The sequence below is a fragment of the Polyodon spathula genome, chromosome 1 (assembly GCF_017654505.1).
Source record: "Polyodon spathula isolate WHYD16114869_AA chromosome 1, ASM1765450v1, whole genome shotgun sequence".
NCBI lineage: Eukaryota > Metazoa > Chordata > Actinopteri > Acipenseriformes > Polyodontidae > Polyodon > Polyodon spathula.
Window position 1 is genome coordinate 55,724,174 of NC_054534.1, and position 25,876 is coordinate 55,750,049.

Genomic DNA, 25,876 nt, shown 5'->3' on the forward strand with positions numbered 1-25,876 from the left:
AGCTTTGTGGAAGTAGTTGTCAGGATAATATTCTGTGTCTGTGGTTGTCAGTAGGTAGATGCAGAGTCTGCGTCATAGGTTGACGTATTCCCTAGCAACACATGGACGCCATTTCACGGAGGGGAAACTAGATTTTTGCCACAATGTTGTCGTTTCTGTCTGACTGAGAAACCTTTACCTTTCAAAACATTAAAATGGCCTACAATTATGTGGATATAATAAGTGCTGTTTTTATTCTTCTTTCAAAAATAGCATAAATATTAGGTTTTCTAAACCATTTTTTTAAATCACTTGCAGCCTACTGCATAGTAGTAGTTTCTACATTTGAGTTGTATCATATTATTTGTAGTTAAAATAATATAGGTTACTTGCTGATTACTAAAAAAAAGCTACACTAATGACATGCATTATCTCACATTTTAAATATTGTAATAAACTTTACTGTGATCATGTGATTGTTGAGTTTTGCTTTTGTTGTCATTGTTGCGATATATATGGTTGTGTGTTTGCAAGAATAAGTGGACAATCCGTTTGTCATTGTTCCATAGTTAAGGAATATACAACATAAACGTTTTTTCCACTTATCGCAAGTAAAACTGGACATGTACTGTGGCCCACATTTTAGATTTTAAAACCTACTATAAGAAATTCTATCTATGGGAAACTGAAGTCATGAAAAACAATTATTGTAAAATTGTAGAATTTTGAATTTTTTTTCTAAAGACCTTGAAATAAAAAAGATTGAATATCTCAAAACTGTTTGGAACACATATTACTGTTCTTCGTCTGAACGATTTATTTATTTAACCCAGTTGGTTATGCTACGTTCCCGCTAGCCACTCGCCACGTCGCCAAAAGCAAAATGCTTTCCCTTGTGGCTCAACTATTCTTCCAGAAGTTCGCTACGGTGGCAAAGGCTTTGGAAAATGTACTTGTGTAAGACATTCAATGTGGGCTGGTATATGAGCCCATACAGACTGTTTACTTTGATTTCATTTTACCAAATGGAAGGTCTTTAGCTTGATTACGTATATGCATGCCACAAATGGGAGGACAGAGGCTCTAATAGAAACATTCAGCAGACTGCGCTGCTTCTAAAAAACTAACAAACAAACAAACAAACCAACAAAAAAAAACATACGGCATCCAAACGGAAAAAAAAAAAACGTTATAAATCAAATTGTACAGACCAATTACCAGAATCATGTTCCAAAAGATACAGCCCAAGGAATACCAGTCACCCATGAAAACTACTAAAATATGACTGTGATACTAGTCACAGGGAGGTGAAGCAACAGACCCTCTGGTCACGAAACAATATTTTCACAGATGGCAAGCCAGAAACACACAGCTTAAAGATCAAAGCTAAGTTCCCCCCCATTGTTTGCTATCTCTTTAAAATGTGTTGAAATACATTTTTGAAATATTAACAAAGTGGATTCGAAGGAGGAAAAATGTAATAAAATAATAAACACATTTATTATTTTAAAAAGAAGGATTTGACTTTATTGAGTTTTAATGTCAGAATCGGTGCAATATTTTACTGTGAGCAGTCACAGGTGAAAGAACACAGTAAACGTTTTTTTTTTTAAACACAGTAGTGGCTGTACAATCCTATTAATATTATTAATCGCATTAGTACAATCTTGCTGCGGTTGGTCAGGGAGGCATTAATATTAACATACACTAATAGCACTGTCTACTGGCACAATTTTGCTTTACTGTTCTGTAGTGGAAAGAAAACCGTGTCACAGTCAAAATAATGTAAAGGATTATGCAGTACATGAATATCTCTGTAAACCTATTCAGAATTTAGGAAATCTGTAACATTTTTTTTTTCACGTGGGACTAAGTTTGGCATTTATTAAATGGGAATCAGAGTTATAGTGCAAATTAAATATAATTTTTATATATTGTAAATGGTAGGGTCTGGCATTATGTGGCTGTGTGTTTTCAAATAAAATACACGTCTTTTTGCCTTGCTGAAACAGTGTGTTTATAACTTGTCTATAGTATTGTTAAGTGACTGAAGTGTTTCCAGTGTGGCTAAACAATGTTAAGTTACTTTAGCCACAGTGACTAACTAAATGAAAGTCTTAGAGGGAATGTAATTATGGTATAATAATAAAGATCTGCAGTGGTGTTGCTTGTTACAGAGCTGTGTATCAGGGTCGCACCCAGGATCTAGTCTCATCTGTCAACAGGGGGGAATGTGTTAATAAAGTTCAGTGAAGTTCAGTCTCGTCTCCGTGTTGCATACATTACACGCACTAAACTAAAGAACATGCTGTCACAACCAACCCATTGAAGAGTTTTGAGAGCTGAAGCAAGTATTTTAAACAGACCAATTTCTCATATAAAGGAATAATCAACAATGTTTCACAGGATTATTATTATATTTTGTCCGTTATGCAAACTGAAAACACAGTGTATGGCCTGAATACAGTGTCATTTATCCAGGTAGCAACGTAACGGCTCGTTACGCTCAACAGCGCTGGCGAGAACCCTGGTACAGTATCACATTAATTAAAAGAATCAATATTCCATTTAAAAAAAATCTAAAAAAACCCAAAGAACCAAAAAACACAATGGCAGTCTTCTGTTAAAAAATAAAAAAACAAAAAACAAAAACAAAAGACATTAAAGTTGAATCCGGTATCCTCCTCAACTGAAATTGGTTGCATGCCATTTGCGATCGCCTCAGTAATCAACCATGTTGTGTTTTCAGCCCGAATTTTAACGTGTTTCCTAACGTTTCGCTTGCATGTCTGGGCCCCACCTCTGCAATGCTAGATCCAGCTTCATAGAAGCAGACTAGTCACGTGTCCAAAAGCATGCTGGACATTGGGAGGTGAATATCCAATGACAGTCTACTAAGAATTAACAAAAAAAAAAAAAAATCTATTTTTTTAAATTTAAGTCCCTAAGATACTGTAGTCTTAAAGCAGTCTACTAGTAACAATGTACTGTAGGTCAGTCAACAAATTGTGTTTTGAAAAAACAACTTATTGCTGGCATTACAATATATAGACTAGTTGAAAACGAGGGGCATTATTACAAAAATATACAATTTTCATAAAATTATAAATTAATTACAATGCTCAGGACACTTATCTCTCCCATCTGTAGTTTCATCTGTAACAACACAGACTGGTTTATGCTGTGCTTGCTGTAAAACTGCATGTGTTTCTCGTATACCCTGGACAGATAGAGTTGCAGTAAGGACTCTTCAACTAGATTTTTTAAATTTAAGGGGGGGCAGATTGGAAAAAAGTTAGGAGTGGGCGGGCCAGAATATTTTACTCTGCACATTGTTAAGCAATAATAAATATTATATAACTTAATGTTTATATATTGAACAAGACTTACACATTTTACCATATGAATAGAACTTTAACAATAAAAAAGTGTAAGAATTTAACAATGTATCACTACAAAGATTTTAAAATGTATGTGACATTAATTGTATAACTGTTAAGAAGAGATCAGCGCTTCTACTTTTGAGCTTTTAACTACTGTGCCCTCTGGATACGTATTTCCAAAAGCTCCTTGTTTAGTTTCAAGATGCCTTTTCATATTTCACACACATTCACTGCACAATAAACACATTGGCTTTGCGTTCGGTACAGTTGGTAAAATAAATAAGTATTTATTGGTCCACTCATTGTTGAATCTACAATTTTTACCATTTTCTGTTCTTACTAGCTAGGGTAGAGAGCCATGTTATAGCAACACAAGTAAAAAAACTAAAAATCACTCTGAGTACGTAGTATTATTAAGGACTTAATGATAAATTAGAAATAATACGTTATAAAACTAAAGGTTTCACCTCAGCCACCGTGCTGTTTCCTTGTATTGAGTGGGTGACGGATAACTAAATACATTTAATACATAAATTCAATTAAGTTTTGTTAATCAGGGTGTTGAAGATCATTTTTTTCAGGTGCTTTTCACTTTTCTGTATATGCAACTCCAAATTTATTCCACAGAATAGAACTCTCACAAAACAGCTATTTGCTTTTTTAAACAACTCAACTCACACAGCACAAAGGCAGCGCCGCAGCAGAGACAGACAGTCCATCAGCGTAACACCCACAAAACAATAATAATAGTAATAATAGATGGGTTACAGGAAAATAATTCCATGTAGGGTTTCTGTGGAGTCATAATTTATGAGGCTGAAGGTCGAGTAGTTTATAAACTGTCACAGAAACCAGAGATGGAATAGAGGCCCATCTATTGTTTTTTTTTTTATAATACATGGATACCATTGTGATGCTAATATTAAATAAGACTAGGTTCAACAGGACAGTTGGGTTTTACCTTTAGGTTTTGCCCTTGTTTTAATTTCCTGTTTTCTTATCAGTTTCTCTGAGATACGAATGCAACAGCTTTACATAATTATTATTATTATTATTTTTTTTTTTTTACGTATTCTCATTTTTTTATTTTTATCGTTAATGAACATTCCTGTGCTGTGGGTGTTGTCGAGTGGTTGAAAATGAGACATTTTGTGTGTTGAATTGAATGTGATGGTTTCGGAGTAGAATGGGTCAAAGTTCAAGTATATTTTCCTCTAGAGGAATTATCACTTTTTGACATCACTACTGTGATATTATGCCCTTTTTTTGATTGGCTCTGGATGCAAATATTACATTCATCCATGTATTTACATTTACATTTTCTTTAAGTTTGCAATATTAAATCCTGTGGGAATCGAACCCAAGATGCTTTCTGGAGAAAAAAACGACTAGAGACCTGTCTTTTTGATGATATCGGACTGGAAAGGGAAAATTGTAATGTCGGACCTGGTCTGACATAGGACCACAAAGGGTTAAAGCCTCTGTTCTTGGCCCAAGACTTTGAGCAGGACTTCTGGGACTTTAGGGGGAGATGTGTTACTGTCGGCTAGTAATTATTGAATTAGTTGACAGTCACGCAGACTTATTCCCTCGGCCATAATATAAAAGACCTGCAGCTTTGGCTGCGCGGGGGGTTGAGTGTTCAGGAGTGGAGAACGGGAAACAGAGAGAGAGTAGGTAAAACAATAATTAAAAGAAAACAATTGCTATTTGTCATCATTATTGTTTGTTTATTTTGGCCCTTGTGCCTATTGCTTTGTGAAAGTCTTTTGTTTTGTTTAAACCTTTTAGTGCTTTTTATACCCCAATCGGCTGCTGTGGTTGTGAATTCATTTCCTGGTCTGATGTCACCTTCACAGGGTGTCACAGATTACTGGCTTGAAGGTCATGTTCATTTTTATTTATTCTAAGTTTAAGTTTAGTTTTTGCAGCTGTCAACCTGCTTTCAAACTGCTTCTAAACTGCCCTGCACTCTTCCATGAAGCACTTCTCCCACGCTGCCGCTGTTTGGACTGCTTTGCTTTTGCGTGTGTGTGGTCTATGAACCACGTTTTCAATATCCTGGAAGGCATCTTGGTATCTTGAAATATGACAGCTACTGATATGTTGCTCTCTGGTTTTTAATAGCATGTTTTAGATTCTTAAACATTGCTTTGGAAGAAACCACTGAGGGAGCGCTTCACTAATTTAACCCTTTGCAGTCCATTTATTCAGCGCTTGTCAGACGCGTCAGGTCCAATTTATTTTCCCATGCACTTTTTATTTTTCAAGAGCTGTTTAAATTTTTTTTCAGAGTAAAACAGGTTTAAAATGCATCTTCCCTTTAAACCTTTATTAACAGTTGTTAAGCCTTAACTGAATATCAGAATGTTTAAATTAGCGATGCACTACTAGAAACTAATGCAATGGAAATTAATAAACTGAATTCTGCGATTCAGCCAGAATGAAATGCAGGTTCAAATAGAATCAGGTGAGATCACTGCACGCTGTTCGTTAACTCAATCAGGATATGAGGGTAAAAAGAAACAGCTTCCTTTGGCAATTATTGTTTGAATCGGCTCAAAAGTTTAAAGGGACATCACGTGATCAAAATTAAAACCCCAAAACCAGAAGCCCTAATTATAAAACATGAAATTATGAACTGATAGCATACATAAACATGTGGATTATTACAAGCATATACTTTATTTCAATTGTAGTCGAAAAAGTAAAGAATCAATGGCCTAACCTGGAGACAGGGCAACGAAGAGCGGCAGGGCTTAACAGTCAGAAAAGAGGAGTGAAAGTGATGGAATTTCTGGCTCCATATATAGACAGCAGTAGAAGGTCATTGTTGTAAAGCATTTTCTGTAGCTCGTTGCTAGCTTCCCAACTTTTAGATATATTTATTACAGGAGCGAGTGTTTGAAAAATGTAATATTGGTCATATGGTTTCTGATGCTATGACAACTGTGTTGCTAGTATCTTATGTTTTTTTTTTTTTTTTTTACATTTTTTTATTATGTATTGCATAACAACATTATTATAGATATAGTAGAAACATAATTAGCAAACGTGTTGACTTCCATCAGTGTTTGTTGATCATTAAGTTTATACTACATTTAACGTTTTTTGTGTTCAAAGTTATGTACAGCAGAACAGTATTTATTTTTTTATTAAAATACTGAAACTAGGTATATTTAATACAAAGCCTCCACTGCACACCAGCGCTCTGAAGTATGATATTAACGCATCTTGTGTGCATTGGACTGACGCAAGCTTAATGGTGGAACCGGATCCAGTGTGCAGTGGCTTTCAGTGTTATCTTTTAAAAAAAAATTTTTTTAAGCAGTTAGCTAATTTCAGTACACTCCTGGGTGTATAATTTGTGGCTAATTAGTTTTAAATAGCCATGTTATTTTATACATATTGATACTTTTATATTGAGTTTATTAATAATAATAATAATAAATAATAATAATAATAATAATAATAATAATTACATCATTACAAATGTTCGTTTTGACATTTTTCATTCTTTTTTTACTGCATCAGGCTCTATGTATTAACTTTGTTTAACCTGGTGGATTTGGGTGCTTGCAACCTCTCCTTGCTCTGCCTGGTGTCAGGGCTAAATCCCACCAGGACTGAACAGCTAAATAATTGTAAATTCATATAACTAAACGAAAACACACAGCGCACTGAGGAAATAGCATGTTTGTGTTTATCACGTTATAAAAAAATAATGTTCTTGATTACCCTCGTACCTTGTTTTTTACTTCATTTTGTTTTCACTGCAGGTGCCATAAACTAAAAGCAGTTGTTTACTTGATTTGGACAAAATTTATTTAGAGTGTGTCTCGCTACGCGAAGTGGCAGAAAACCTCAACTTTAACGATCTTGAGCAAAATGTTGGGACACCGGGACCGTTGATGGAAAACCAGGTCGTCTGGTCACCCTAAACCAGGCCCGACCTTGTTTTTCCTATGAAACCTGACAAGGTCAGGCTCCAGTGTACAATATGTTACAATGGAATGAAATTTCGTCTTACAGTAAAAAAAAAAAAAAACATTTTTTATATATTGAGCTTATAGCGTCAAAATTCTAGCTTCTCAAACACTTCAAGGTACCAAATAATTATTTTTTAAAAAAGAGATCAAATCAAGCTCCTGTGTATTGTGGTAATGTACAGAGTGTCTCAGTACCAGAAGTGTTACAGTATCTGCACCATGATGCAATAGTTTACTGTCTCTCAGCACTTTCATGTTATTTTCCACTTACAATAGACAACAGCTTTTATGCAAATAATGGGTTATAAAGCACTAAGCAGATGTTTTATTGCAGTATTGAGGCTTTCATATCAATTACAGTATCGGACAGTGTTTGGCTAAAGTTGGTAAGAAAAACCTACTGAAGTAGAGGTATTACTGTAAATTGTGGTTTATAAGGTAATACAGCAATATTGCAACTTAGATTTCACACATAATAATATACTGTACAGGCAGAAATAGGGACATTTCTGTGGTGCTAATGTAATAAAACATGGCCTATTATTATTATTATACATAATAAATACATTATAATAAAATAAGAACAATTACTTTTGTTAGAAATTTGATTTTTTTTTTTTTTTTTTTTTTTTTTTTTTTTTTACTAGCTCAGAGATCTTGGTGTCTTAGAACCAGAACCACAGCAAATATTTAAATTAAATTATTACTTCACAGGCTGATGTATCTCACAAACTTTAAGTAAGGTAAGGCCAAATAAAATGTAAAATAAAATTATTGTGGGAGAATTTAAAGGAAAATCAAACCATTATTTTTACATTAATATATTTTATAATATATTATCCATGGCTGTGGATATACTTTGAATAAAAAAGAAAGGAAAAATATAAATTACAATTCTAATAGTAATAATAGTGATAATAATAAAATTAAACAACCTTACTGCAAAACTTCTTAAAAACACACAAATTAAATCTCTTTTGGTAACTTTATCCTTAAAAGTTGAGTTAGATGATTTGAAGTAAACAGAATCAGAATAAACAGAATCTAGCTCTTTGTTAAAGAAAACCCTGTTATGCTTTGGTCAAGCACAAAAAGCTTACCATACTTACTGGATGAGCGTCACTTGTGTGTTTGTGTGTGTTCGCATAGATAAGGAGATCTGAGCTGCAGCTTTCCTGAATTGTGCACCTCAGTCTGCATTCTGGCAACGATGATAGGGGCCACTCAGGCAGACCCAGCCTGTGATAAGGTAAATACTACAAGCTAGCCATACTACTGTATGACTAGCTGAGACCTGGTTTGTGCTGGAACAAATGCTAGTATTCAAACGAACAGTACAGCATTGCGTAATTATTAAAATAATTAACAGAAAAATTGTTTATTGAATTACCTGTATTTACAGTAGGATTTCCAAGGTCTTTCAGGGTTTTTGTCGGAAAGTCTTCAAATATATATGTTACTTTTTTCCTTTTTCTTTTAACTTTTTAATTAAATGTAATGAAAGTATTGCTGGCACAAACCTGGGATTTTGATGTTTTTAGAATTTTTTTTCTACATTGAAAAGAATATTTATATTCTTTCATTTTGATTTAGCTGGAAAGCAAAAAGGGCGGCACGGTGGAGTGGTTTTTAGTGCTGCTGCCTCATAGCTCCGGCGTCCTGGGTCCGGTTCTGGCCTCGGTTTTGTCTGTGTGGAGTTTGCATGTTCTCCCCATGTTCGTGTGGGTTTTCTACGGGTACTCCGTCTTCCTCCCACAGTCCAAAGACATGCTGGCTGGGTGGATTGGCCTCTCTAAATTGTCCCTTAGTTGCCCTGCGATGGACTGGCATCCCGTCTAGGGTGTAGTCCTGCCTTGCGCCCCTATGTCTGTCGGGTTAGGCTCTGGTTCCCCGCAAACCTTCTATAGGATTAAGCGGCTACAGATAATAGAGGGATGGATGGAAAGCAAAAGTATAATTTTTACCATATTACAGAAAAAAATAATTAAGGTGTGAAATAAATATGGTACCCTATCGTATTACCTCTTGAAGTAAGACGAGGAACACTGCTGTACAGTAGAATGTGTATTATTAATTTAAGATGTCATCAAAGCTGTCATATTCTGTTGCATGAATATGAACATGGTCATTTTTGCCATCAGATACAGTTCAAGCAGTGTAATATGAATTTTTGTCCCATCACTAAATTAATGTAAGATTTTTTTTAATAACTTAAAAACTACAGTCGACTGTAGTTATGATGACGTACTCTGGAGCCAGACAGCAGTTAATGTAAGAAACTGCCCTGTATTTTTTCGGCTACAGTAGGCTTCCTCATCTTACTGATTCGGTGGCCAGTTTGTCGAAGGGGGTGGTCTCTGCATACAGTTTCACCACCTTCAGAACAGTTTTTTGGCTGTCGGCCAGCTGACATACTGAACATCTGACATAAATGGTTAATTTATGATAAATGATAATTAAAATTATCATCAAATCCAGCAAGTGTCTAGAGGTAGCTGTTTTTCAAGGTCCCCACCTCAAGCGTAGATAAAAATGCTCAAATCCGAAGCAGATCCTACATTTTCTAAATGTATTTACTCACCATAGTGAAATTGAAAATAGGCAATTTTGTCTGGTTTACTGTATCCTATATTGTACACACAACAAAATTTGATGATCTTTTTCTGTCTATGGCTCATAAGAGGATCATAATCTGTCACTTAATTGACTCATGGATTTCCAAAGTGGTAAAAAAAAAAGTAGATACTTCTTGGCTTTACATATTTTTCATGAGAGAGGCAACACAAGGTATTCTCTCAAGTCATTTTAAGGTAAATTATATTTTATTACTTTCATGATGAGCACGTCCCCCCAATACCCTAAGATAAACAACCTTAAAGAGTAAGTAGTAAGGTTGTTAACATCCTGACAACTTTTTACACTTTTAAATTTAAAGTCTGTTTTAAAGCTTTTTTTCAAAATGGCTGCTCTAGTGTACTGGGGTTTGAGATCTGTCCTCTAAGTCACTGCTGGAAGAGCGATTTACAAGAAAATGTATGTCTGGCTTTTCAGTTCCGTACCACATCGTAGATCGTTAATGCTCTGTTACCTGTTTGACAATGTGGTCAATAATCCTTACACTGTCAGTGCACTAGAGTGGCCATTTTGAAAAGAGCTTTGAAACACAGTTTAAAGTTTTAGTGTAAAAAGAAAAATGATATATTGTATATAGTTGGTGAAAAAAATCCAGTCTACACAAGAACTTCATAAAATATTTCTGGTGAACTAATATTCAACATAAATGACATTAGTGATGATCCCCTATCAATCACACCATGTTAGTATTTAGTAATTTACTTACATAAAGAGTAAAAAACTGCTGTGGATTTGGTGATTTTCCTTTTTTTTTTTTTTTTTTTTTTAAAGATCATTGGAAGGCATAATGGGGCAGATGTAAGGATACATGCCGTGTGATTTGCAGCTGCAAAATACCCATGTTGCTGCCAAAAAACGTGTTTAGCTGGCGTAAAGTGGGGCTTTAGGGGTAAAAATGTGGCGTATGTAAAGAATGGTTTTCACCTAGTATTCTGCACCATCTGTCAAGTTAGCACTTTGACATCGTTAATCAATTTAAATGATATTGAAATGTATTGAAATGAAGAAAAGAGCATGAAATTGGGCAGGGATCTGGAATACTAAGCATTGTCGAACCTGTCGTTTGCCTTGGTGGCTGCTGTGTTACACTGCTGGATGCGGCAACACTTGGCTTTTGCTGAGGACAGGCAGGAAATCCTTCAGAAGAGAAGTGCAAGACAGAGAGGAACCTGCATATTCAAACCCAGGGTCACTTTGTTGTAATTGTGCACACTGTTTCACTATGCACTAGTATACAGTTAGTGTCCCACAAATTTGCAAGAATGATTCAAGTAATTAAAACAGAAAATGAAAAACGAGAACAAGGTGCTTTTGTTTTTTAAACTAACAGCAGGTCATGAAAAATGATGGCAATTTAGAACTAAGCTGTTTGATACCTGCAATTTATTAGTACTTTTATTTGTATAACATTGTAATTCATTTTATGATTATTCATATTTGTTGCGCTTAAAAATAAATAAATAAATAAATTGCAATTCAGAATCCTGTGCACTGCACCTTGCCTTTTCATTATAGCAGTAGCTGTGGTACACAATATGTCTAACTATGTCAGCAGGATGGATGTTTTCAATTTAAAATCTGTTTTTCCAGAATAAATCAGTATTTTTGTAAATTGAGATTGTTTTATATAAAACTATCCAGTGTGTGTGTGTAAAATCTCTGTACAGTAAAGATCTGGTAGAACTTCAATTCTCAGATTCATCTCACGTCTGAAACTGTTTCAGTGGTCTGCTGTAAAGAACGCCTCCACACATGTACTTGCAGTACTGTGACAATATCACGGAATGTTGACAGACATATGCAGAATATAAATGTAAGCTTAAAGTGAAATGTGACGTTGAGAACAAACATTGCAGCCCCCGGGATACTTGTCATGAGATGAGTGAAAATACAGTTGCATACTGAAGAAGCAGGGAGGGACAATAGCTAAGTGAGAAAAAAAAAAAAAGTCAAGAAGTCAGAAAAAAAAGTTTTTTGTGTATTGTTCAGAGGAGGTTTGTTTTTCTGCTTGCTTCATGTCCATATCCACATGCATTTAAAGAAATGAAGATGGACAAACCTCCAATATAAAAATTCCACTTATGAAGATATGATTAAAGCATACTGTACATACATTTCTTCAGCTGTCATCACTGATTGCATTGGCCCAATAGTACTATACGTGCGCAGTGATGACCAGAAACGTATTTGGATAAGAAGCCATTTCTGCAATTTAAACAGATATCCAAACATGAAAATACCATGTTCATCCCACCACTACAAAAGTAACACCTACCAGCGTTCACAATCTGCACTCTACCTCTGTTATACTATTAAGGACTGTTGGAGAATGCAAGAAACTATTTAAAAAAACAGACCATCGTACCCCTCTAGTTTTACAATGAAATTAAAAATACCTGCTAATAATAATCCCCCACTTGTGATGCATTCTGTATTCCCAGAAAAGCTGATGTAGTATTTGAATGAAAATCGCAAACCATGCAATTGTGGTGAAATTCATGTTATTGTGTATATCAGAATAAGGGGATACTGTAGTCCATCGTTAATACAAACACCGTTATGATGTACATTCAGAGATGCTAGACACAACATACAGTACGTCCTCCTAACCATGTCGCTAGGTCACTGTGAATTGCAGGATCCAAAGAGACACACTGTGGGGTGGGGGAATGGTTATACTGACTTCAAAGACGGAAGAACAGATAGAAGTAGCCTACTAAATCACTACAGAGATTAAACTAACTGAGATTGAACGGTTGGAAAAGGGCGAGATGCTTTCAGAAATACTGATGCACTCCAGTGGTGCGAAACGCAAGATGTAGACTACAGTAATTAAAATTTGGAATTTGGTTTTTGCAAAGAAAAGAAAGTTTGACTCGTACGAAAAGAAAACAAAAGAAACAGGTAGATCATGTTTTACTTGCAGCCACACATGCACTGTAAAATTTTCTATGTAAATTAAAAAATGATTTATTTTTGTAAAGTGTGTGCAGTATGTTTAAGGTAGTATATAGTATCACATCGTGTTAATGTGGCACCATGATCTATTTTGTAACACCTACCAGAGTTCACACTCTGCACTCTATATCCTCAGAAAGCAGTTATACTTTGCACTAAGTGTGCACAAAGTAGGCTACAGTTAAAAAAAAAAAAAAAAAAAAAAAAAAAAAAAAAAGTGCTAAAATAATTTTGTTTCAATTTAAAATAATCAGATTATTTCTGCATTGTACCAATATTGCATTACCGGTAGCCTATAGGCTAAAGTAAAAAAAAAAAAAAAAAAAAAAAAGTGTGCAAGTCAAAGGAATGGGCATTTACAGAAGTTGTTCTAAACCCAGGTGACACACCTTTAGAATAACCGCCCACACACATTGTGTGTGATGTAAATATATTAGTCAGACAGACCAGTTTGGCATATTAGGTTTATTTTAAAGAATGACTTGTCATCAATGTGGCAGTGATACCCTGTAACACAATATTGTCTTGCTTAGTGTAATGGAAAAGTACTGTACACATGGACAAAACTAGGGTTGCTAGTCTCAGTATCTGCAGGAGTCAGCAGTATTAGCTGTCAGCTGGGGTGGCTGTTAATACTCTAGTGTCTGTCATATTATGCCGTCAGACATTTCTATGTTATTTTGTTTGTGTTTTGCTTGATATATCACTTACGTAGATGTACAGTTAATATTGGTACTGAATTACATGATGTCAGTAGACATGTACAGTAGCCTACATGTTTATATGTTTTACCTTTTCCAGTTATTAAAATATTAGATACAATTAGCTTGTTCAGCCTATACAACTCATATTTTGAAAAGACCTTTAGCAGACAAAGTTTCGCTTTTTGTATTAAAATTGTTTTGGGAACATTACAACCTGGGTGTATGAAGAATAAAAAGTGTTTTCATTGATATAAATTAATTGTTTGTACATTTTTTAAACTTCGGAAAAGCTGAGCTTTGAATATTGTTCTGCTGTTGTAGTTCATGTGCAGCAACATTATATATGATAACTTTTTTAAATATTATAACTGGAAAAATCACCTGTGATTCCTGGATGACGAAGACTTGTTACACTTGACCGTGTCGTTCGTTTTTCTATACACATCCTGCCAACTGATGCCTGCATGATGCCGGTGTATATGCATTGACACATTGTATTGCCAGTGTATTTTATGTTTGTTTTGAATAGCTTGCACGCAGTATTTTGTTTGTCAAGTTTCTTCAAGCTATTTTCTTTATGAAAGGAAACCCAATTGCAGGTTCCGAGTTTCACTCTCAAGCTTTGAGTCGCTCCCCGCCATTGCTCTCCAGCTCGAATTCCTGAAGCCGCTTTAGTGCTGCACGTTGCATAACAGGATACGCCCACTTACAATTTACATACAACCATTGGATAATGGAACTGATCCTTTTCTTTTGATTGACTGATGAATGCATGGAGCGGAATACAAATTAAAACATAGTTTGGCATGTTTATTGCTGTATCACGATACGTTAGCAATGGATTGTGTATGGGATCGTTTTATAAAAGCTTGCAATGCATCGATATTCGATGAATCGTCACACCCCTATTTTTAACAGATTCTACTGTTTAAAGAGCTGCACTATAAAGATGGAGTGCTGTAATTAGATATAACAGATGTAGAATTTAGATCCTTATGAATGTTGAATTCACACCTGTGCTCCAGCTTTGTCTTCAACTATGTGAGGCTGTTATGTACAGTAGTTTTGGAGAGCAGTATGACAAGCTCAGACCTACAAGTGACAATCGAAACAATAGATAACGACACATTTTACCAAGGCTAATTTCTTTGCTGATCTTGGCTGGAGTTTATTTTAGGCTGAGACATGGATCAAGGTGTAATAAGATTAAATCATATTCCTTTTCTGATCAAATGAAATGTGGTCACTTCTTTACTTACAAAAGGAATACTATAATCTTTCTTAACATAAGCATAAGCCTATGTAAATATTTTTTAAAGGTAAAATGAAACAAGGACGTGGTTCTTTTTTTGTAATTGTTTTAAACTATTTGTATCATATACAGTGCTCAAGTATCAATGTAAATATTTTTGTTTTAAAGAAATTTAATTGGCACCAGACCTGAAACTAGTGTATTTCATTATTGCTAAAAACAATGTAAAATGTATACTTTAAAGAAATAAAAAAATGTTTTGAAACGTGTAAAATATTTTTACAGTATGAATTGTGAAAATAACTGGTTCATAAATGATTTTGTATTATTCACAAACGTACTTTTCTTAGAGGGAACCTGTGGTGAACTGAAATTGAATACAGACATTTTCAATAGAAAATGTGTTACCAAATACTTCTGTCATATTACAGCCCTTCCTGTTGTTGTGGTGGGTTTTTTGATGCACAAAGAAGTGTTTAAACCACAAGAAACATCAGTGCACTGCATTGTAAACATGGCAAAGTCATGTGACATGACAGTGTTGATTTCTGCAATTGTCACCTATCGCTACACATGAAGCAAAGTCGTTTGCACGCAGATTTATAAATATCTTGTGGACGAAGAAAATAATTCCAAAACAGTACAATAGTATAAGCCATTGCTGTTAGTAGTCTAACCTGTTCACGCAGCGAGAGTGATTGTTCAGGCAAGGATAGCCGCCAGTTTGTTTTAGCAAGTCAGTGGATAAACCCATCTGCAATTCTATGTGATTGGTTGCAACTATGAACACCGACTGTTCAGTAATTCTCCAGAGACTTAGGACTTGTTTTGTCAGCCTTTGAGGATAAAGGTGTTCTGTTTGTGATCTCTGTGTACAAAATAAATGGCTAATCCAACAACATTGACTTATTCCCATCTGGTTCACGATATCACCTTTACCTTCCCCATGCTAGTGGCATATTTGAAGGGTTCTCAAACTTACTGTTTCTTCAGCTGACCGATAATTACATAGACATTTTTTTAAAGGTTGTGTTTGAAATAAGCAGGGCTGTAAATAGACTCCCATTGTGTAGCAGTTCAATCCATTTTTTTTTGGTTTCACTATGAGTTTAAGATGACACATCTGACATTCCTAATCAAAATGGTATTAAAACCTGGCATGGGTGAAACTGTTATGCAATAGGAGTCGCATACATCTTTCACTGGATTATAAAGCCAAGTGTTTGACTTCCCTGAAGTCGGACTACTGAGCCGTTTTACATACTACTGTTTGTATAGACTACAATCAGCCTTGAAAACAGTTGTATGTAAAATGAACAAGGCCATTCACTGCAGCTGTAAGACTTTTGACTTGGTGGTCAGCTAACATTTGCATACTCTTAGGCCTCATGTAGCACACCTTTTGTAGCAGTCTTGTAGCTAGAAGAAAGCTTGACTGGCTCTGAAGTGGGCATAATTCAAATTGTTCCCTTGCCTTCTTGTGTCTCATCATTGTGGTTTCTCTTCTGTAGAAAGCTGTTAGAAAAACAAGACATTTTTGTAAACAGAAGATGCCAAGAGTAGGTAGAGAAGAAGAATGTCAAAGGTGGGGAGGTCGACAAGAAGAAAAGGAAGAAAAGAGGAACCCACCAGTCGAAAACCGTGTACGGTCGGTGAGAGTCCGTGTGTGTCGAAGCTTTTGTAGAAATGACGACAGAGTGGGTACACAGATCTTCCTTTCAGTACAAAAAGGACGGCAGAACTGACACCTAGTCGCTTCACAAAAGAAGAAAGCAGTCGTATTCGCTTTAGTAAGTCCCAAGGAACGGAGAACAACTGACGAAAAGTAGAGAAACCCAAACCAAAGAAAATCAAGAAGATCGGATGGAAAATCATGTCAAAACCTAAGGAAGTAGGAAGATGAGAGACTGGTGAGGATTTCGTTTTTGGACTTTGTTTTATCAGAATCTCTGAAGTGGGCATAATTCAAATTGTTCCCTTGCCTTCTTGTGTCTCATCATTGTGGTTTCTCTTCTGTAGAAAGCTGTTAGAAAAAAGCCTGGACTAAAAACATCAACAACAAGTGACCAATGCAAGTTATAGACCCCTCCCTCCACACACACACACACACACACACACACACACACACACACACACACACACACACACAGGACACTGCTGTCTACCCATTGTTCAAGGAAACATGTTTTCCTGCCAATTCTGTGGATGCGAACTGGCAAATAAGCGATATCATTCAGGGTTCTTGTTTTTGTTGATGCTTTTTTATCTGTGCATGTTTGTTTCTTTTTAGTCAGTACAGTACATTGGAATCTCTCTATTCTGACCACCAAAAGCACAAAGCAAAATAGTCTTAAAGAGCTGGTCTAATAACGAGAGATCTTCAGATTTTCTCCAGATGAAAAGGTACTATCAGAGAGTTTGTATTGAGCTGGTCATAATGTGGGAGTTTCCCTGTATTGCATAATTTTCTTGTAAATGACTCAAAAGAGTCCCCAGTGTTTTTATTTTTATTTTTATTTTTTTACATATTTAGATTCTTATGATGAACCTTGCTGGGCTTTAGCTGAAATCTTTTTTATTATTATCTGTATGTATTGGTTTTCTTTTTGACGCGTGTGTTCTACTGTGATATTTTGAGTGTTGGAAGTAACAGACTTTGACCGCAGGCGAGTGTCATGGTAGAATTAAATATGCCATTCAGTAAGATTTAAAAAAACTAAACGTATTCCGCATACTATAGACACAGGACAACAGGCAATGAAATGATACGACATTTTGTGCTTGTCATGTTAGGGTTGTGAATTACATGAATGATATGAAGTTTTTTTTTTTTATTATTCATTTGAAGTTTAGGCTTTGGGACAGGCTTAAGTGAGAAGATATTTGAAGTTCAAAACAAAGGTAAATGTGAAAAACTGAAAGGGTAGTGGTTGACATGGTTATCTTAGTAAAGCCCCCCCCCTTCTGAGATATACTGTAGGGGGAGGCCTTTTATATATGAAGACTGTACAAAAAACTAGAGTTTGTTTCTTCTTGTGTGAAATACAGGATGCATTGTTAAAATGTGATAACTGAATAACATTTCCTATTAAATGACTGGGATATTTGTTTTAATACACCCTTCTTTTTTTCAGTAAAGTTGTGCAATCGTTACTGATATAATAAAGTGATGCAAAGAACTTAATCTATTAATATTAAAATTATAATAAAAATGAAAATGAATACAAATAAAATAATGTCCGGTTGCAAAAGTAATTTTATTTTCCATACTAAATGCAAGTAAGTCTAAACATACACAAATATTTTGTAATCGGTTTGACTTTAACCTCTCTTTTAATGATCATGCCATTTTAATATTGTTGTGTATGAGAACCAGATTGCTCAAGCAAACTGATTGCAGATGTTTAGGGGGGTCTAGGTCGGCCAGGGTGTCCTCGGCTCACTGCACACCAGCGACCCCTGTAGTCTGGCCGGGCGCCTGCGGGCTTGCCTGTTAGCTGCCCGGGAGCTGCATTGTCCTCCTACACCGTAGCTCCTGGGTGGCTGTGTGGTGAGTTCGCTGTGTGTAAAGAAGCGGGCGGCTGACGGCACACGATTCTGAGGACAGCGTGTGTGTGTTCATCTTCGGGCTGGGCCGCCACTCGACACTCAGACTTATTATTAACCCGTAAAGTTTAACCTACTTTTATATTGTTTTATTAAAATTCGCTGATTTAAAAATATATATATAATATATATAGATATATATATATCTATATATATAATACATAACATATATATATATATATATATATATATATAGATATATATATATATTATATATATATATATATATATATAGATACATGATATATATATAATATATATATATATATTATATACATATATATATATATATGTATATATATATATATATATATATATATATATATATATATGTGTATATATATATATATATATATATATATATATATATTATATATGTATATATATATATATATATATATATATATATATATATATATATATATATATATATATATATGTATGTATATATATATATATATATATATATATATATATATATATATATATATATATATATTTAATGGTATACTACTATTTACCAAAAATTTAACCCTGGAGATCTAACTGTCATTAGATCCATAATGATAAATTGGTTTTAAAATTGGGACCTAAATTAGGTTTTCTTTTTAGGAACAAGAAGGCTTTTCCCCTGTCTAGCAGGTTGAAGTTGGTGACTGATACTGTTCTCCCTTTTTTAGATTATATTTCTCAGTTTGCTTGTAAGGAGATCTACATAAATGAGATAAACTATCAACTTCATGTTGCAGATTTGTTCTAGTATGTTCACCTTTGACATGATTGTCATATGTACATAACATTGGGCTGATCTGACCTACAGTATGAACTGGAGGTTTTTTAATTGGTAGTGTTTTGTGTTTAAGGTTTTTAAAGGTTTGAGTGCTCTGGTAGAAAGTACAACCACTGGCTATAGTTTACACTCTCGGGATTCTGCAAATTTGGCTATTCAAGGGTTCAAACACGTATGGGACAATTATCTTTTGCATATTAACTGCTGAAGACATGGAATTGTTGCCATCATAATATGAAATTTTAAAATTTAGTCGTCGTAAAATAATGTCTAAAACAACATTTACTCACCTTCTTATTTCTCTTTTATTATATTCCACATAGCAAAAACTAGGATTGCAACGCAAAAGAAAAACAAAACATTGATTACTGTACGAGACATTTATTTTGCAAGTTGGGCCAGTGTTGGAAAACATAAGTGAAACATTTTGGACTGACATACCTGATCTGTATTGCAGACAGAAACAGACCCTAATTGATTCACTACCCAAATTTGAGGTAGCGATCACTATTTGCTTGTGCACCCAAATCTGGACTCTGTTTAAAATGCTGAAGTTTTTAGACAGCCAGAAGTAGTTTGAATACTAGTAGTTCTGAATACTTTAAACCCGCCCCAACTACTGAGTGACAGCACATTCCTACATTTCTATTGGAGACTCCGCTTGTGAGATTTAAAACGAGATTACAACTAGAAATGGAGGCTTGTTAGCAGGATTTAAAACTGTATTACAGTTAAGATACAGAGGATTTAAAACAGAATTGTGACGAAATATACAAAAATGCCTACACACAAAAACCCCAGAAGAATGTGCCTGTGACCATAGGGATTTCATTGTGGAAGACAGCAAAGGAAAGAAGGTACAACTTAAGTGTGCAAGTACTGTCGAGTTACTACTATACATAATTTGACAGAAAAAAAAAAAAAACACTCAAGCATTTTGGAAAGTAACCAAAAAAGCAAATTTCATACAGTATATCAAAAACGAAAGCCCCCAAAAAAACCTGATTTACATAAAATTCAAAAAATAGCACCAAAAAATACAATTAATAACTCAAAAAACAGAAGGAAGCCCTTATTGTATGTGATGAATATGTCACTCAAAAAACCCAGAATACACACTGTGAAAAACTAAACTTAAGAAACAAATGTTGCTGTGAATTTGGCGAGCGCTATACTTTCGGGGGAACTCCAGAATCTCTAAATTTAGCCCTACTGTGTAGATCACAAACTCTGATCCCGGTTCCACAGACAGTGATCAGAGATTTTGATTCTTTTGTTTGCTCGCAAAAAAGGTTTATTATCCAGGTAGCATAGACTGGTCTTGTCTTAGCTCAGCCCTGACGTGTGTCAGTGTCCTCCTTATATGACGAGATGTTCTGCTGGGACACGCTTACTGTACCATCCGGTCAAGGTGTATGCAGTCCAATCATTGGCTGTTATTCCCTACAGATTCAGTGGCAGGGCATCGCGGGTGAGATTTAGATGAACTTCAAAGCTCTATAACAGTCGTCCCCCAACCTTTTGATTGTGAGCTAGCAGTCGATCTCAAAGCCTTGCAGAGTAGATTCGAAGTAGTGAATGAGCGAGAGAAGCCTGATAAGAAAAGAGCATGAAAGCCATTAAGAAAAAAATTATGTCAATAAAATAGCAGTTGTCAGTTGTCTGCTCTCTGCCTGTTCGTTGACCGCCAGAGCCCCCAGCTATTTTGAATAGTAGTTAATAATAGTAGTTAATAATAGTAGTTAAGGCGTTCAGTTGCAATGTGTGGGGTCACCGGTTCCTGCCCAGCCTCTGCCCTGGGCTTATGCACTCAAAGAAATGTGATCCACTACCTTAAATGAAAACAAAAAGAAGGGACAATACTGAAAATAGAAAGAGGCAGAACCAGAGGAGGTCAATCCTCAATAACCCACCTGAACCAACTAGAAGAAATAATTGTTCCTGTGTATACTGAAGGTATACAAAAATGTCACATCCATAAAACTGGAATTGTCCATGTTTAAGCAAAATAAACTAAATCGTCATTTTACTCCTCCTAGTCTCTCTAGATGTGTAAGCACTGTAATGTATCTGTAATGCTTTTTCATGTGTGTTCTTGTTCTGCTCATGATATAGCAGAAGTGCAAATAACCCACAGACACTGAGATGACGACAGAGCCGGGATGAAGGTTTTTGTGGTTTCTTTTACTGTAAAGTACTGCGTTATTATTATTATTATTATTATTATTATTATTATTATTATTATTATTATTATTATTTTAAGATCAGTAAACAAAGGCAGTTTGCATAATATTGGATGCTTTGAAAGTCACTTTTGCTTTAAAAATTTAGCTCATCCCTTAGGATCCATGTTAAGATCCAGGCAAAATGTATAGCCGCTTTTTGATAATTAAATACCCATATAGTGTTTCAGCTGCAGAATCATAAAAATGAATAAGTTCTAAGCACTTGCTTCTTCAACCGCCAGACTCACAGTTTATGCAGCACATTGAAATCAATACAGTATACCCGACAATTTAGTCTGGGCTTTGTAATACAATTAAATTAATTGTGAAAGAACGTATTATAATCCTGCTGAGTGCTTGAAACACTGAGTCATTCTGCACATCATTTATTATTATTATTATTATTATTATTATTATTATTATTATTTACACTACATTTCTAAGGCAGAATTACTGTGCCACCCTGAGTGTATACAGGTGCAAAATCAAATCAGTGACCATCGGGACTGATGCTGAACGAAAGCCAGAGACTGTTGCATTTTACAACACAACAAAGTACGTACGGTGTGGATATACTGGATCAAATGGCACGGCTGTATTCTGTCAAGGTGGTACTCGCAGGTGGTCTGTGGATGTGTGTTTTTTTTTTTTTTTTTTTTTATGTTTTGGACCTGGAAGCCATTAAGGTTTTGGTTTTGTACAAGGAGTGCACCGGCAACACAATCACTCGGAGGGATTTTGTTTTGCAGCTAGCCCTGGAGCTACAGGAGAAACATTTTGATAAAAGACACGAAAGCCAGCGATGCGTCCACTGGCACACGGAATAGAAGACAATGCCAGGTTGCTAAATGCAGTAAAAACAGAACTTTTGATGTCTGCGCACGTTGTGAAAAGGCAGTCTGGAAAGTGGACTGGTACAGTTGAAAATAGTGTTTTCTGTGTAGATTGTACTTAAAAAGCTCTACTAGCACTCTGAACAGAAAGACAGAGCCTTTGAACTCTGTTTTACTCAAAGCTCTTTCACGTTGCATAAGTTATGTGATATTTTTGTTGTATACTATTTTTATAACTAGTTATTTTTTTAAAATAATTTTCTATGTGCATACAGCTTTCTACACTTGTTTACATAGAAGTTTGTTGCGTAAAGTTTATTTTATTAAAGTTTTTCATGTTTATGTATATGTGCTCTTGAAAAAAATAAGAAAAAAGTTTAATTTTCAGTGGAAATAGTGTTTCTGATCTAAAAATGTTATGTATGATGTTCATAACTAAATATTAACTTGTTTCTGATTGTTTTTCGCGTTTTCATATCGAAGCCGTTTTAAAATTGAGCCGTACATTTTGCAGGTGTGGCGGTTGTATGTAGTCTGAAATCTCAGTGGTTGTCTCTAGTCTCTTAATCTCTAGTGTTAATGTTATTTGAACAAAGAAAATATTGTAACAATATAAAGTGCCAAGGGGCCTGTTGGACTATGAATTTAATATTGTAGAACAAGGAAACCAACAAACCACAAACACAACGGTCTACTGTTATTCGTAAAAACTGGCCATTCACTAGTTTCCAAGTGCAAAAACTACAAGTAACAGGGTATTTAAAAATAAAGTGATACCTACTTTGGTACTGTTTCTGCCTGAAATACACAGAAGAAAAAAAAATTATAAATTTAACTACTGTTTGACTTCTGCTTTATAGTTAATTCAGTGGAGCAAAGTAAAGCATTCACAGCCTGTTCTAGAATATTAGTTTTACATAATGTTATGATATAACAGCATTGCAAATGTTATATTTTCTCTAGATTTAGCTGGGAGTTGTTCAGCATGTGATTAGAACAGGAAAGTGAAAATAGTCTCTTGTATTTATTTAACTTCAAAAGGTAACTAATATTCTTTAGCTTTGGTATTGTATTAATTTAATATGATTGATGAATCTATTAAGTCTCAACATGACCAATATTCGTTTCCACAATGGGCAGGGCTCTCGAAAACATTTCCCCATTTGATGGTCCAGGACCCTCCACTAAAAAAACGGAAGGTCCCAGTGGCAGGCTGGCCGTTGCGGTGACATCAGGCCAGCAGCAGGAACAAAAACAAACAATGTACTGCGGTGGAAAAAGACGGGTGGTTCGCAGTTTATTAAAGACAAAAATAAATATTTAAATGAAAAAAACACTTTGCTCACAGAGTACAAAAGAAATAGATAAATAAAACAAATCAAGAAACACAAAAAAATAGTAGGATCCTAGGTCAGGCTGGGTAGTTGCTGTCACTGTTCCTGGAATCTGTATTTTAGTTTTTTTTTTCCTCTCCTCTCACTCTCCCGTGCTGTGCTCCTGTACACACCCACCCGGAACATGGAGAGCTGCAGGCTTTTTATACCGGGGCCGAGGGGTTTAACTAGCTCGTAATTATTCTATTACCCCTCGGCCACAAGCTGCACGAATGTATTAATTACACGTGTGACTGCCGACTAGTTTAACAACGCACTAGCCGACAGCCACACATTACCACAAGGTTTTAATTATTCCTGGCAGAGGACGAGCTTCCTACCACTCCTCTGCCAGAACACATTTAAAACAATAACAAACGAAACTCACGGCTACGCCGTCATATTTAAATACAATAAATCATAATAAACAATGAAAATTACACAGGGGCGGATGGGGAGACCCCGTTCTAAAAATAAGCAAAATTTCATAAAGATCAAAGGACAACCAACCATTCTACTCATCCAGACACCTCCACTGCTCTTAATAGTAAAGGAGACCAAATGCTCCAGAAGATACAAAGTTCCCTTAACTAACTAACCTAACTAACCTAACTAACTAACTTTTTTAATATTGCTCGCCGTGCCAGAATACTAAACTCTAGAAAAATGGGAAATTAACTTTTAAAACTGCAACAACATAATTAATGTCAAACTTCACAAGTGAGAGCTTGTTTATAAAACATAGTTAATACGATCGGCTGGTAGTAGGGATAGTTAAATGACCGCGTTTCTTTCTTTTTCTTTATATGTCTAGCTATTGTCATTTTGAAAAAATCTACTGGTACACATCAGAGCTACCATTAATTCTACCAAAATTTAGAAGAAACCAGTAGACCCTTAAGCTTAGCAGTATTGTAACTACACAGTACAGCCAAATAAAGAGTTATTTGTGCTTGGGAAGCAGTCAACAAGAAAGCCTGAAATGGATTTCGGCAAAACACGCAACCGTACATTCAGGAGGTTATATATATATATATATATATATATATATATATATATATATATATATATATATATATATATATATTATATATAGATAATACCTGATTTAAATAAACTCTGGTGTAAATCCACTTTCTGTCATGCAGGTCGATTCAATCTGGCCACATCCAGCTAAGAAACTGTTATGTTCTGAAACAGGGCGAGGAGCCCTGTACATTTATTTGTTTATTTTAGAACAGGTTTCCCCTCTGCCCCTGTGCAGTTTAGTATTTTGTGTTTATTATGATTTATTATTTGTATGTATGACGGTGTAGCCGTGTTGTTATTGTTTTATTAAATGTGACAGCGAAGAGCCGTATGTTTTGTATTGTAGTGCAGCGTGGATGGAAAGCCCCATCCACATTAAAAACCCACGCAGAATGTGACCAAGAGATTATCAGATAATTGATAGCTACTTAATCCCTCGGTCACTAATATAAAAGCCTGCAGTTCTCCCTGCTCTGGGTGGGTGTTCAAAGGAGAGCGAGAGCAGTTTAAAATCCTAACTAAATACAGGGTCAGCAAAAGTGATTGCCCAGCCTGACTTGTGTTTTTGTTCGAGGTTTTGTGTTTGTTCAATATTTATTTTGCTCTGTGAGCACTGGGTTTTTTGTTAAAATATTTTATTTATTTTTTGTATTTAAAAATAAAAACGGCACATGCTGCGTCTTTTGCACCGCAGTATTTTTCTTCCTGACATCACCACACAGCTATGTTCGCATGTTCCCTTTTGTTTTCCTTTCCCATAGCCATAGAAAGTGAGTTCTAATTTAAATGAACCACAGTTTAAGAAAAAAAAAACATGTTAAAACACAACAGTGCCATGTCGCTACACTGAGGACATTAAAACAAACAAAAAAAATGGCAGCTTTATTTTTTCAGAGTAGAAGTAAGGGGGCCAAACTGTATAGTAGCCCCCGCCTGTCAGAAAAGTGCCGGGGCCATGGCCCCCCTACCCACCCTGGTGGCGGCACTCCTGGTAGAATGAGCACAGATTAAAAAGCAGTGCATTTACATGAATTCCAATTTTTTTTTTTTTTTTTTAAATACTGGCTAAAAATAATATTTATGTAATTTTGACAAGACAAATGTGCCTTCGTAATGTGTAA

General features: G+C 35.3%; 1 protein-coding gene across 3 annotated transcripts in view; it reads left to right on the top strand.

Moving 5' to 3' along the window:
* The window catches only part of jak2b (Janus kinase 2b), a 130,452-nt gene that overhangs the window by 59,794 nt on the left and 44,782 nt on the right, over positions 1-25,876 (top strand). Inside the window, exon 1 of one of the 3 annotated variants that reach the window (XM_041257613.1) lies at positions 13,876-13,883. The exons of the other annotated variants lie outside the window; for them this stretch is intronic. The gene's annotated coding sequence lies outside the window, so the exon portion shown is untranslated. Of the gene's footprint in view, positions 1-13,875; positions 13,884-25,876 lie in introns of those variants that run through there. 3 annotated transcript variants of the gene reach the window in all.